General features: G+C 41.7%; 1 pseudogene; it reads left to right on the top strand.

Moving 5' to 3' along the window:
- Positions 1–5,495: 5,495 nt before the first annotated feature.
- LOC118977107 (40S ribosomal protein S15a-like) lies at positions 5,496–5,911 on the top strand (annotated as a pseudogene).
- The last annotated feature ends 7,033 nt before the right edge of the window (positions 5,912–12,944 follow it).

Raw genomic sequence — 12,944 nt, 5'->3', positions numbered from 1 at the left:
TTATTATCAAGAGTAGTAAGGTATGTTTTCACTTCTGAGAGGTCAAATGACTTCATTCTGGATAGAAAAGGCAGTCTATGCTGGTGATGTGAAGAACTCACTTGAATGTAAGTCTGTTCATTTACTTATTAGTCATACATTTAATAGTCAAAACACATTGGAGGTTAGATGCTGTTAAATACAGTGGGAACACGGTAATGAAAGCACACACATAATTCAGCAGTCCCTTCTTAAATAAAGTGTTTCTATCATCATTAACATGTGTCAGAATAATTTTTTTGGACAAGAGCCAAGGAGCATTTTACAGCTGGTTAAGCGCGTAAGTGTTCTTGGTATATTACTCAGCAACTTTTCATTCTTCTCTTGATTTTGTTTCCTATTTTGAGCCCCAGAGACTAGAAATTGATCAGTACCATTTTGTGAAATGGAAGCTCTTGGAAGTAGAGAAGATTTTTATGGGGGAACAGATAATGTCTTTAGTTTGGGACAAACCAAATTTGGATTTCCAGCAGCATGACATCCGGGAATAATTTGACAGATGCTTGAAAATTTGAGTGGAATTTAAAGGGAGGTTGAAGCTGGACGTGGAGAGCTGTCTGCAGAGATGGGAGTTGAAGTGCTGTTTGATTTTGCCTCCTATCAAGACCTCCAGGACTGCCAGGACCCTCCTGTGTTCCAACATGCTGCAGCAGGCACAATGCACCTTGGGGACTGTGGAGCAACTGAGCAAGGGGGCGTTAGGAAGGACGCAGAGGATTGGGCTTATAGTAGGTGGTCTGGGGGGCGGTCAAGGATGTAGGGGTCCACTCTGGACTCGACGCTGGCAAAAAGCAGGATAACTCTATAACTGGCTATCTTCGAAAATCTTTTATAGAAGCAGGCCAGACTATAGCAGTACTAAAGCTATAATTAGTGTAGAAGTAGCAGTGTCTCCTATTCATCTGAATAATGAATAGATGCTGGGTCATTTCTGTGGTTTGGACAGTATTCATAGTTTGTGTTCAGAAATAATTACTGAGGTCTCATTTGTGTCTCGATGCATCCAGGTCTCAGAGTAGCCTTCAGAGATGTTGACACTCAATGCCATTGTTCTTTTCAAGGTGAGAACACCAAGGCTTAGCTGGGAGCCCCCAGCTAGGTCTAAGATGGCAGGGGCTGGACTTCTTTCTCAAGAAGAAGGAGAGAGAAAGTTCAAGAAAGCCTCTTGAGACTCCCTTGCCCTCCCAGCTTGTAATTTGGACAGTGGCAAAGCGAGTGAAAGCAGAATGAGGAAAAACCTGGAAAACGCAACATCACCTTTCCTTACTTCACATTTTAAAACCCACACATTCCTATGTTGGGAAACAACAAATAAAATTGCATAGCAAAATGGTGTGCTTTGGAAATGATTTCCACCCAGAAAAATGGGTGTCATCGGCTGCATGAGTTCATGCAGCAAGCTCTGTTAAATTCATTTTATTTATTTAGTTGGAGTAGGTTGTAGTCATTCAGTGCCTAAGAAATCCTATAGCTTGTTAACAGTTTCGTCTCTTATCAAGACTCTTGCAACATTCTTAAGAAATTGCAGCAGTGTGATAAAATCGTGTCTGTCTCTCAATGTAATTTTCCATTTGTCTGTAAGTGACTGATTTCTTTTGATCCTTTCTGATCTGCTTGGTTCTTGTTAGGCTGGATTTTAAAATTCTTGCCTGTTGCTCAGACTCTCAAGGGATGTTGTGAACCCGTCGGGATAAATGGACCACTACGCTTTCAAGAACAACTTCCCAGACTTGGTTTTCTCAGACCAGATTTGTAAAGTTCTTACAAGTACCATGGTTACTGCTCCTTTCTTCAGCAGCTGATTCTCTGCATTTGCATGGGGTGGGAATCTGACTCCTAACCCCAAACTGCTCACTGTTTCTTCATCTGAATGGGAGCTTCCTTTCATCTTGACCTACACCTTCCATTGTACAGGCCTATGCGTTCTACACCCTCTATCTTGGCACCACGGGGATTTGAATGTTTGTTTCTTCTCGGCCCTACTAAGACATAATGCCTGGGGATGTCCCCTGTCACAGTGCTCCTTGGGGGATTTGAGAAACCCTGACACCCCTCAGTCTCCCTCTGTCTGCTTCAGAATCCCCATGACTCCCCAGAATGAACTCAGCGAGATGGAAGTTCGGAGAGGCTGACCTGGCACAGAGCAGGCTGCAGCCTTCTTGGCTGTGTCCCATCTGCCTTTCCGGGCCATTTTCCCCTGGGAAAAGCCCTGGTAGGGAGTGTGCAGTGTGTGGGTGTTTTCCAGTCAGGACTTTCCACCGATCGCTTTGATAGCTCCATTCGTTATGCTCATTTTGATCTAGCATGTGAAGTGTGAAGACAGTAGGCACAGGATTGCCATAAAAGAGCTATTGTTGACACATTTCTTTAGACCAGTAAGGAGGCCTGCAGGACCACTGGTAGAGTGCCAGCAACTACGCTGCAAAGCTCCTCCCTCCTCTGTGGTCTAAGACTTAAAAGTACAGAGCTGCAAGTGGCCAGGAGCCATCCTCAACCCTGCAGGAAGATTGCTTTGCAGATTAGGAATCAAATCTGGGTGGTTTTGGAGCCTGAGAGATATTCACAGGCCATTGTCATTTAAATAAGGTCTTTTCATGCTTTTCTTAGTGATCTGAGCCTTTGCACCCTGAACACAGAGCACTGTTTTCTCCCTGACTGACACAGAAGTCCACAGTGTAGCATATGTGGGTGTTTCCTTCTACACCAGAATTACACATGATTTTGTCAACAGCTGACATTGTTAATAAGGGATTTACACATATGGTGAAAATGTCTACATATGACTTAAGTGCATGCCAATTGGTTAAATTAATGTTGTAGTGATATATTTTGAAAATTTTGTTGAGCTCTTCTGGGGTAAATTGCCCCTTAAATGAAAACATATGGGTGGTAGAAGTCCCAGGTGCTTCAAATCAGCAAAGGGTTGGCAATTCCATGGGTTTTGGTGTATTTGACACAAGCAAAGTTCATTAAATTTGGGGCCAACCTTGTAAGTGAAATCGGTAGACAAATTGTCTTAAGAATTTTTGGAGACTACAACTGACTGTGCCCTCATAATACTCAGCTGTGTCCACAACCCTTCCACTCCCTTGGGCCACTGTGACCTTCACTACTGCCTGAAATGCCATACATATCACGAGCTTCCAAGTTTACCTTCTTTAAGTCTTCTAGCTGGGAAGTTCATATGCAGGTCCAACAATGGAAGAAAAGTGTCTATTTCACGTATCGGCACTGTATTGCTTAACAAGCAATATGTCATTGTATGTCATTGTCTGTTAACAAAGACATAATCCATTTTAATCTATGGATACTTATTTTATGATGTCACACATTCCTGAAGGTAAATAAAATGTAAGTCTGTCATACAAGTTAGCTTCATTAAGTGGAAAACTCGACAGTACTGGATAAATTGTTGCTATCAGATAAACGAAGCCTGTGAGATAAAAGGCAGTAAAACAGAGACCTACGGCTTCTTCCTGGATAACCCAGTGATTTTTCCCCACTTCCCTTACATGTTTGTATTTTGCTTTTCATTACTGTAGTTACAGGTAAATTTTGTTCCTACAACACCAGTGTTGGAGAGCACCTCAACAGGCACCAAGTATACAGAGGATCACTTGACATTTAAAGTAAGAAAACTCAGGTTGAAAAATCTATTTTTAGTAGCTGAGCCCTGTGAAATATATATATATATATATATATATATATATATATATATATACATATTCCATATTAAATTTTCAGAATGCAGAACATGTCTCTTAAATAAGAAACATATCCTGTAAATGTAATATCCTACTCTTGCCTTTCATTTTACCAGTAGGTTCTGCTTTAATAATACAAATATTAAAATAGGATTTAGGTAAGGAATCTAAATGAATATAATTGTGTGCTACTGCAATTTTTTTAAAGCAATAGAAGCTTTATGCCAGTTCCCCTCCAAAATTATCATGGCACATCTAAGCAAACATTAATTTAAATTACAGGATGTATTATTACATTATTTATAGATATAGCAAAAAATAGCACAAATGCTTTGTGAAAATCGTTTAGAGCAAGTTTTATGGATGCATTATTTTTTAAGTTGTGATAAACAACTGCGCTACATCATCCAAACAATACTAGAGTGTTACACAACCACCTCCAAAGATTATGACTTGACATTTTTTAATCAGAAAGAAAATGTTATAATTACTTTAAAATACCTATTTTATACTATAAGGCACAGCCATTTGCAACATTTTGTAACTTCATTTTTCTTTAGGGCTTAATCTCAGAACTTTCATTGGAAGGAAATTGTTTGGAAGGGAAATAATAACGCACTGCTCTTTGAATCCATGACACTTACATTCTTTTATTTTCTCAAACGATTTGAGAAAAAAACCCAAAATCTTTCTTTCCCTTAACCTTCCTCTTGGAAGGACACCCCAACCATGACTCTTTATTTGCTCCAAATTCCTACAGTGATTCCCCTCCTATCATTGGTATTTTTAGAAAGGCAACAGAAAGGAAGTGAGAAAGAAGGAAATAAGTGGCTGGTAGGCACTTTGGAAATCATCTCCTCCAATCCCTTCAATGAACCCAAAATAGAAACAGGATTGTAAAAGGTGAGTGAGCTTTGGAAAAACAATGGGGAGAGAAGCATAGGAAGGCGATGGTTCTGAACAGCTCAAGCTGCACTTTCCTCTGGATCTATTGTGTGAGCTCGGGCATGTTGCTTCCTCTGCCTGCTCAGTTTCTCACCTGTGTAGTGAGCACACATGATCTACCCATAGAGCTTTTTGTGAGGAATAAAGGAGACAATATGGTACAGTCTTCCCTGTGTGTCCATAAGGAATTGGTACTGAAGGGGGCTAAACTTTTGCCGCCCTAAAGCTATCTTTGGAGATATTAATTTTAAGCTGGTTATTTAGAAACAAAACACTCAGAAAGAACATTTGATCCTCTCCTTTTCCCGCCCAAGATATTCAGATAGAAAAATCTGTTCCAGAAAGGAAAGTCTAGGAGCATTAATTTGTAGTAAGTGTGGTAGATAAAAAGGCACCAAGCCAGGGCCCGGTAACCAGATTACTCCATGTCCCATTGAAGCAACAATTTTGCCTGCCATGTGTTATGCTCTTCCTCAATTACCTGTAAATTACTTGTTTCCTTTAAAATCCCATCCCTGCTCCCCCTATTTCTCCTTTGGTCAAAATGAGATGTATACCCAATTTTACTGCACTGTCTTTGGAATTTTTATGCTTTCATGTATATTCCCTGTGCACACATATTAAACATTGATTTTCTCCTATTTATCTGTCTCTGTTAATTTGGTTATTAGCCCAGCTAAAAGAGCTTAGAAAGTAAGAGGAAAAGTTTTTTTAAAAATTTTTTATAGCTGCCACAGTTTTAGGACACACCATGGATATCAAATTTTTAGATGCTCAACTTTCTTATAGGAAAGGCTGTAGCTCTTTCTGCCGTCTTTCCGCGTTGCCATAATGGTGCGCATGAATGTCCTGGCTGATGCTCTCAAGAGTATCAGCAATGCTGAAAAGAGAGGCAAATGCCAGGTTCTTATTAGGCCGTGCTCCAAAGTCATCGTCCTGTCCCCAGCTGTCATGATGAAGCATAGTTACATTGAAGAACTTGAAATTATTGATGACCGCAGAGCTGGGAAAATTGTTCTAAACCTCACTGGCAGGTTGAACAAGTATGGAGTAATCAGCCTCAAATTTGATGAGTAACTCAAAGATGTAGAAAAATGGCAGAACAACCTGCTTCCATCCGTCAGTTTGGAGTCATTGTACTGACAGCCTCAGTGGGCATCATGGACCATGAAGAAGCAAGATGAAAACACATAGGAGGGCAAATCCTGGGGTTCTTTTTCTAGGGATGTAATGCATACGTGCAAATAAAATGCCTCAGTGGGAAAAATGGCATAGTAATTGTATGTAACCTATGTACACTCTCTGTATATTTCAGATCATCTCCAGATTACTTATAATACCTGATACAAAGCAAATGCTCTGTAAATAATTGTTTCACTGTATCGTTCAGGGATCACCTTTCTGAAATTAAAAAAAAATTCAATCTGTCGAAGGTTGAATCTGCAGGTACAGATCAACTGTATATGCTGTCTTTTGCTGTTTCATCTTTAAGGAAAGAAAAAGGCAAAAACAAAGATTGTGCGAGCTTAGGAAAGAGGCACTGAAGATAAAAACATTTAAGTACTGCAAATGGCCTTCTCCTAGACTCTCTGACACTAAGTCCCAGACACTGTACCCCAAATACTGAAATGAAGACTGCTCGAGGGTGTGTGGAGTAAGCAGGGTCTCACCTCTGATGTTGCTTCCATCCATGGCAACCTCCAAGTCACCACTTACACTGCTCATTGCTGACATGGGAAGGGACTTAGACAGCAGATGAATTTAGTGGGGCCACTGATTTTTCTGGGGCCAGCTTGATACTCCCAGTAAAGACAGTAAGAGAGTCATGGTTTGAATGTCTTCTTTCAGAGATTAACTTACAGTTAATTTATAGTTAACTTAACTTAACTTAACTTACAGTTTGATTTCTATTGAAATGCAGTGCATCTAACTGTCCTCAAGCTAACTGTCTTCTACAGTTAACTTAACTTAACTTAACTTAACTTAACTTACAGTTTGATTTCTATTGAAATGCAGTGCATCTAACTGTCTTCAAGGTACTAAACAATGTTCTTGTCCCACCCCTGTGAATTCATTTACACAAAACTCCGACAGGAGCCCACTCCTTTGGTCTCCTCTATGCAGCTTTTCTCAAAACGTGGAGTTTTGGATCCCCCTGTTTTCACTTTGAATGACCTTCTCAAACCTGCTCACCCTTCAGGGCTCCATGCACACCCTTGGCAAATCAATCTCTCTTCTTGAAATCTTCAACACACCCCATCCAAATGGTCTCCCTTGTCTCCAATATCCTGTGGCATTTATCCAATGCACAGTTACGCATCATATAAGGACACATGAGGGAATGGATGATTCCACAGAAAAGTGGGAGAACAACTCGTTCTCTCCTCTAGTGCCTGCTGTTGTTCCATGCACTGCAGAAGTCATGCACTGAAGTTGAAGTGATTAGATTTTTCCTGTTCCTTGGGCACATAAAATATTGCAGACTTAATAAATATTTGACTATAAAAGAAAAAAATGAGTGAATGAATAAATAAATGAGTGCAAGGCCTGTGCTTAAGTATTCTGACTAATTATTTAAATGCAGTCCTTGTCTCAAGGAATTTGCAATGTGAAAGGGAAGATAAAGGGCTCAATTTTCTCTTGTACAAAACAGAATGGCCACCGTATCATAAATAACCTGTGAGTTGACAGGAAAGACTAGTTATGAAAAGGCTTCATAAGAAAGACAGTATGTGAGTCCATTTTGAAGGAGTTCAAAAGTGGAGACAGTCTTGAAGAACATCTCAAGAACATGGGAGGATGCACGTACCTGATGGAGCTTAGCCAGGGAGGGCTGAGAATTCCTTAAACATGGGCCTGTGTTTTACTTGTTTTATGTTCCCATCCTCCCTCAGTGCCCTGTGTGCCAGCACTGCTGCAGCATTACATGGATGCCGTATTTGGCTCTATGTAGATGGGTGTGCCCCCAAAAGGTGAGGGCTTGGCCATTATAGAACTTGGCTGAGGTGGAAAGTGAGTCTCACAGTAGGCTGAGGGCAGATCTTGGTTGCTCATCTCAAGAATGCAAGGCCTGATACCATGGACAGGGCACTGTCTTAAGCAGCTCAAGCTGCTATAACAGAACACCCCAACCAGGTGGTTTATAAAAATAGCATTTAGTTCTCACTGGAGAACCAAGTCTGGAGGCTGGAATTCTGAGATCAAGGCACCTGTAGATTCAGGTTTGGTGAGAGCCTGCTTCCCGATTCATAGACATCCATCTTCTCACTGTGTCATCATAGGACAGAAGGGGCAAGGGTGTTCATTTGAAGTCTTTTTTATGAGGACACTACTCCCATCATGAGAGCACCATCCTTATGACCTATCACCTCCCAAAGGTCCCACCTTCTAACGCCATCCCCCTGCGGGTTACATGCTAGCATATGAACATAGGGGGATGCAAGCAATGAGTCCATAGCAGGCAGTTTTGCCATGTGCACTTCACTGTGTCTGACTTCTAAAGCTCCCGATTTCTTGAGCTCCTCCTCTTAATGAATATAAACCATGTGCTTCCCGGTAGGGCTGAAAAAACACAGTAGTTAAGGTATCTCCTTTCATAGACCTTATATTCAAACATATTGTTGTGTGATTTAATGAGCAAATACTCAAAGCATCTGATAAATGAGACAAGTAGGATATAACCCTAGATTTTTAAAAAGAATCTTATATTATTTGTTGCAAAGGAATGGCATTGAAACTGAGAAACAAAAATAGGCTGACATTCAGGTAACCCTGTCCAGCCATCAGCACTGTTGGGAGGGGATAGCTCCTGCAGCTTAGGTGAGCTCACCAAAGCTGTGCATGGAGGTACGTGATGTGGCGCCAAAGCCAAACTTACTGTGTTTGCTCCGCAGGCACGTTTCTGGTTAAAATACACTTTGGAAAACAAATGTTTGTTGCTCATGTGATTAGAAGCTCAGGAGGAATGGTAGGAACCTAATGGTACAAACAAGATGTTAGGAAATCTACTCAGAGTGTATCTATTTCATTTCTATTGTGTCCTTCAGTTGGTTTGTACAAAGTCAAGGGCTATTTTTCATAAAGTGACTCTTAAGAGGGCACAAGAAGACAATGTTGATCTTTGCATAAAAGTGCCAATGCTTTCAGCTTATGGAAAACATTGCTAAAAACGGAGGTTCTATTTTTACCCTTCACATTCTAGCCATTGCTACGCCAGATCTTGGCAGCCAAAACAAGTGTGCACCAAGTTTGGTCAAATAACCACCAGCAGCCAGAAACCCAGATGTGATTCCAGAATGCTTTCCCTCTTCTGCTGTCTATTCCTCCTAGAAAAGGGAGATTTAGAGAGCCTTCTTTCATTATGGGAAAATTTACCATCCTTACAATTGTTAAGTGTACAATTCAGTGACATACATTCACAATGTTGTGTTACACTGTCACCAGCCATGTTTGGAACTTTTCATCATCTCAGCTGAAACTCTGTCTTCCTTAAACAAAGCTTCCCATTCCCCGTCTCCTAGCCCTGGCACCCACCATACTAATACTTTGTGTCTGTATGGATTTGACCACATGAAGTACTCATGTAGTGGAATCAAACAGAATTTGTCCTTTTGTGACTGGCTTATTTCATTCAGCATGTCCTCGAGGTTCATTCACGCTGTAACATGTGTCAGAATTTCCTTCCTTTTTATGGCCGAATAATACACCATTGTGTGCAGACCACATTGTGTTTATCCATTCATCTTTGATGAACACTTGGGCTGTCTACCCCCGTGGCTGCTGTGACAAAATGGGCTACAAATATCTTTTTGAGACACTGCTTTCACTTTGGGGGGATATATCCCCTAAAGAGGAATTGTTGGATCATACAGTAGTTCTATTTTTAATTGTTGAGGAACTTGCCCTACTTTTTTCCATAGTGGCTGCACCATTGTACATTCCAACCAACAGTGCATGGGGTTCAAAATTTTCCATTTCCTTGTCAGCACTCATTACTTTGTGTTTCTGACATGGTCATCCTAATGGGCCTGAGGTTTTGATTTGGATTTCCCTGACGATTGAGCACCTTTTCATGTGTCAGGGGACTTTTTAACTTCTCATTCTCTTTGGTTTGTAACTGACTTTTTCCTGGGCTGCCTAACAGTGGGGTGAGACCACCAGGTGGAGCTGACACCCCAGCTCAGAAGAGCCCTGCCCCAGCCCTGTGAGGAGCCCCATCCACTGTTTACTAGTGTCCCCTCTCTCTGACTTGCTCTGCCCATGTGTGAAGTGGGTCCAAACCATGCTCCTTCAAGGTTTCTGGTCAGGACCTCTCTGCTCTGGAAGGAGAGTGCCAACCTGTCACATTCACAACAGGAGCTGGGGGGAACCGAGGGGTCACCTAGGTGACTGTTTTCAAAACTTTGAGTTTCCAGTGCAAGCCTCTTTCTAAATGAGACTGTTGTGGGAGCATGCATGTCGCTCAGCAATGGGGGCTGTTTGGCAGGGGGTGAGGGTGAAGGTTAGCTGCACCTGCCCCTGGTCCCCCCAGCCCCAGACCCCAGGATGAGCACCAGGACTCCCTCAGGGAGTATGCTCAGAAACCACAGAGTTGAGCCAATCTCTAGCTTTATAGATGCTCGTCTATGGTGACACAGCCTGTTAGTGACAGACAGAAGACTAGAACTTTAGCTGCAATCCTTCTTTCTAACCTGCTGCCCCAACCTGCTGACAGCGTCACCTGGGAGTGGTAAGAGTTTGGGTGGAAAGAGGGATTACTACACTGTCTATAGTTTTGAAATCATAGAATTTATCCCTTTGGGCCTCCAGGTGCAATTGATATGAATTGAATAAATGCTTATTTAAAAATAACTAAGTACTGGTCATTTTGGAGGATGTAAATGTTAGTTCAATATTGATCGAAACAAAATATCGATCTAACTGCATCCATATTTGCAGCAGAGGAAGTCAAACTATACGTGAGTTTGCAAATGTTTGGGACTAGGAAGTGGAGAGAGCTGCCTTCTAGGGAGAGAGAAATGGGCTTAGGGGCCCTGAGGTATGTGGCATGGGGGACACAGTAGGCCGTGCTTGGGTGGAAACAACAATATATTCCAACAAACTGAGCTGACTTTTGACAGAAGGTTAAGGCTCCTTCAGTGGCAGTGTGGTCAAAATGGGAACTGAAGGGTAAACTTGAGGCAGGAAGACCAGTTAAGACCATGGGGTGTAGATTAAGGCAGTCAGAGTGGGCTCATAGAGAAGAGACCCTGTCAGCGGGAACTAAGATAAAGCCTCAAGACGAAGTTACTACTGTCTCTTTTAAAAATTCTCTAGCAGGTATATAGAGCAATGAGCACTCAAAAATATAAAGGGGGTTCTAATGTTGGAGAAGGATAAACAGTCTTTTCTTTTGGCCATCTTCAAAGAAGGACCATCCGAAAATGAACAATACTAATGTAGACACAGGAGAAGAAAGAATATGTGCACACATCCATTCAACACAGGACTCACAGGCTTTCTGCAATCTAATCGTGGGCCCTGGCTGATGTGACTCAGTGGGTGGAGTGCTGGCCTGGGAACCAAAAGGTGTTCCAATTCCCAGTCAGGACACACACCTGGGTCATGGGCCATGTCCCATGTTGGGAGTGGTTGGGGGCGTGTGAGGGGTAACCAATCAATGTTTCTTTTGCACATTGATGTTTCTCTCTCCCTTCCCTTTTCTCTAAAAAAATAATGAACAAAATCTGTAAAATCTAACAGTGGGGGCCTAGAACAAGAAGATTCTTCATAGAAAACTAGAATCATGGCCAACGTTCTCACCTACCAGACTAGGGAAATAGATTACACTTACGGTTAAACTGAGCTACTTATCTGAATCCAGGCCTAAGTTATGAAAACCAAATGTTAGGAAAAGTTTATGTTGAAACAGCCCAGAGGTTGTGGCTCTCTTCTCGCATCCACCCCCTTTATCATTCCCTTCCTCCTTTCCTTCATTCTGCATTCTTTCAGAGTGCCGAATTCTGAAGAACTCAAAGTCTTCAGGGATGTGCACAGCTGGTGTTTACAGTACCTGGTATTGCTTGTGCAGCATGAAGCCAAAATGATGGGGAAATCAAAGATGTGGAGGTAGGCTCTAAGGGACCATGGGATGAAAGAAGGACTCTTGGATGTCCACGTGAAGTGATTTCTAAGTGGAAAAATGGGTAACTGAGTGGGGAAAATGAAGACCAACTTATCATCATGCTTTGAATGCTATGTGCACTCAAAATGGCCCAATAATAAAATTTTCTTGCTGGTAATGGATGTGCTTACATACCTTCCCAGAGGCTATGGATGTTTTGCACAAGTTCGAAGGTACAGTGGGGTGACTGGGGGGCATTCTTGGCCAATGAACCAAGGAAAAGGAGTGATAGTCTAGGAAATGACAGAATCTGTGACAACAAGTCACGACTACCAAAAATAAATGTAGTGTTTGTGTGGAAAATTTAAAAACCCTTTCATCCTACCCACCCCTTTGAGAAGTGGAGTGTCCCACTATTCGATAGATAAAAAGGGGTTTAAGTTACTTGCTCAAGATCTAATAAACACCTAGAGTCAGGGCTGTTGTTAAAACCCGTCTCTGACTCTCAGCCAAAGTCTGTCCAATATGCAACCACTCAGTGACCCACAGGTGGAGCTCACTGAAGCCCATTTCCCCCTGTAATCAATCAGCTCATGTCAGTTTATCCTCCACATAAGAAATGTTTGAATTAGGCAATGCTCATTCTGCTCTGGACAACATGGAGAAATGACTTAAGTACCACTAGCATCTAGCCATCATTTATTTTAAAGAAAAAATCACCATTCAGATTTGGGGGTTCTCTAGGTGACCATAAATGCATCTCACTGCATATTTTATTGGACGATAATTTTCTTCCTACATGTGCAACAATTCCTTCTAGATTAGCTGTACAATCTGTTGAATATTAAATTGTTATCACAGTGTGGCTTCTTCCACTTCATTTTATTTTACTACCACAGTTATGGGCTCAATGTTGTAGTTACATTTAATTTCACTTACAATCACGGTCTATTTGGTCACCTGTTACTTTCCTCCAGCTTTGCAAATTGGCTTCTGAATCTAGGCCAAAGCCAGAACGGGCTGGTGCTCAGGCTTGCAGGTTTGGTGACCTATTTCCAGCAGAGGTAGCTTCTTACTATTTTAATAGTGTGCTGGTTCCCACACCTATTAGTGGTGACATAGTCATATGCATAAAACTGTCTTGCCTTGTTCCT

This window comes from Sturnira hondurensis, unplaced genomic scaffold (genome assembly GCF_014824575.4).
Source record: "Sturnira hondurensis isolate 20B ecotype Veracruz unplaced genomic scaffold, ASM1482457v3 Scaffold0021214, whole genome shotgun sequence".
NCBI classification, from domain to species: Eukaryota; Metazoa; Chordata; class Mammalia; order Chiroptera; family Phyllostomidae; genus Sturnira; species Sturnira hondurensis.
This window is presented reverse-complemented; position numbering and strand designations above follow the sequence as displayed.